At 40.8% G+C, this 2,500-nt stretch overlaps 1 protein-coding gene across 3 annotated transcripts in view; it reads left to right on the plus strand.

Moving 5' to 3' along the window:
• The window catches only part of tafa5a (TAFA chemokine like family member 5a), a 552,376-nt gene that overhangs the window by 399,632 nt on the left and 150,244 nt on the right, over positions 1-2,500 (plus strand). The gene's annotated exons all lie outside the window — the stretch shown is intronic.

A 2,500-nucleotide genomic window follows, 5' to 3' on the forward strand; every position in this document is an offset into this window, starting at 1 on the left:
GGAGTTTATTGTGTGTGTGTGTGTGTGTGTGTGTGTGTTGGAGAGAGGTGAGCCAACCAACAGAGTAGTTATTTCAGCATGTAATCACGTACAGTATGCTATTAGAATAGACATCGTCTGTATGAATACACACATTCCTGTCCATATAATGCAACTTGTGGAACCCACTGACAATTATTTCCTTTTCCGAAAAGGATGTTCATGCTTTTGAGTGCCCTAAAAACACCACTTATGCACTTGAAACCCTCTTAATCGTGTGATTCACCCTCTCGTTGCCATTCATCGACGGTGCAAAAAAAATAAACTCCCCTTGTCCCTCGCTGCTTTCCAATAGCAGCAGAACACATGCACGGTCAGTCGCTACAGTAGTGTGTGTAAATGTTGTTGTTCTAAGAAAGTGGATGGTAGACTTTAGGTCAGGGGTCGGGAACCTTTTTGGCTGAGAGAGCCATAATATTTTAAAATGTATTTCCGTGAGAGCCATATAATATTTTTTAACATTAAATACGACTAAAAGCGTGCATTTTTAAGTAAGACCAACATTTTTTGAGTACAATAAGTCTCTTATTCTTTTTAATAACATTGTTATTCTGAAGCTCACCAATAATAAATAAAATACTTCTTACCATTAATGCATACTTGCCAACCCTCCCGAATTTTCCGGGAGACTCCCGAAATTCAGCGCCTCTCCCAAAAAACTCCCGGGACAAATATTCTCCCGAAAATCTCCCGATTTTCAGCCGGAGCTGGAGGCCACGCCCCCTCCAGCTCCATGCGGACCTGAGTGAGGACAGCCTTTTTTCATGACGGGAGGACAACAGGGTGACAAGAACTAAATCATACAGACTAGAGATAAATTGTATTATTATGTTTATTTTACCTAAAAATAAATGTATTTATTAATTTAAAAAAAAAAAAAAAAAAAAAAAATGTTTACTATATTTTGCTAAAAACATCAAAATTAATTGTATTTTTATTTGTATTTTTTCATGACTCCTTATTACATCCAGCCATAGAATTATACATTAAAATAAACATATTTGAAATAATTGATTTTAAATGATCATAATAATTCATTTAAAATGACCATATTTAATTATTAAAATAATTGCTTGTTTATCAGCAACTTTAGCATTTTATTCATTACATTTTGAAACTCTCAGAAGCCAAGTTATGTTATATTCCTTAATATTTATTTATGCAAGTTTGAAGTATCAATTATCTAAACACAGTTTTGTTTGCATATTTTCAGGATGTATATATATATATATATATATATATATATATGGATCGTGAGATCGACAGGCGGATCGGTGCGGCGTCTTCAGTAATGCGGACGCTGTATCGATCCGTTGTGGTGAAGAAGGAGCTGAGCCGGAAGGCAAAGCTCTCAATTTACCGGTCGATCTACGTTCCCATCCTCACCTATGGTCATGAGCTTTGGGTTATGACCGAAAGGACAAGATCACGGGTACAAGCGGCCGAAATTAGTTTCCTCCGCCGGGTGGCGGGTCTCTCCCTTAGAGATAGGGTGAGAAGCTCTGCCATCCGGGGGGAGCTCAAAGTAAAGCCGCTGCTCCTCCACATGGAGAGGAGCCAGATGAGGTGGTTCGGGCATCTGGGCAGGATGCCACCCAAACGCCTCCCTAGGAAGGTGTTTAGGGCACGTCCGACCGGTAGGAGGCCGCGGGGAAGACCCAGGACACGTTGGGAAGACTATGTCTCCCGGCTGGCCTGGGAACGCCTCGGGGTCCCACAGGAAGAGCTGGACAAAGTGGCTGGGGAGAGGGAAGTCTGGGCTTCCCTGCTTAGGCTGCTGCCCCCGCGACCCGACCTCGGATAAGCGGAAGAAGATGGATGGATGGATGGATGGATGGATGGATTATATATATATATATACAGGTAAAAGCCAGTAAATTAGAATATTTGGAAAAACTTGATTTATTTCAGTAATTGCATTCAAAAGGTGTAACTTGTACATTATATTTATTCATTGCACACAGACTGATGCATTCAAATGTTTATTTCATTTAATTTTGATGATTTGAAGTGGCAACAAATGAAAATCCAAAATTCCGTGTGTCACAAAATTAGAATATTACTTAAGGCTAATACAAAAAAGGGATTTTTAGAAATGTTGGCCAACTGAAAAGTATGAAAATGAAAAATATGAGCATGTACAATACTCAATACTTGGTTGGAGCTCCTTTTGCCTCAATTACTGCGTTAATGCGGCGTGGCATGGAGTCGATGAGTTTCTGGCACTGCTCAGGTGTTATGAGAGCCCAGGTTGCTCTGATAGTGGCCTTCAACTCTTCTGCGTTTTTGGGTCTGGCATTCTGCATCTTCCTTTTCACAATACCCCACAGATTTTCTATGGGGCTAAGGTCAGGGGAGTTGGCGGGCCAATTAAGAACAGAAATACCATGGTCCGTAAACCAGGCACGGGTAGATTTTGCGCTGTGTGCAGGCGCCAAGTCCTGTTGGAACTTGAAATCTC

Source organism: Nerophis lumbriciformis, linkage group LG05 (assembly GCF_033978685.3).
Source record: "Nerophis lumbriciformis linkage group LG05, RoL_Nlum_v2.1, whole genome shotgun sequence".
Classification (NCBI taxonomy): domain Eukaryota; kingdom Metazoa; phylum Chordata; class Actinopteri; order Syngnathiformes; family Syngnathidae; genus Nerophis; species Nerophis lumbriciformis.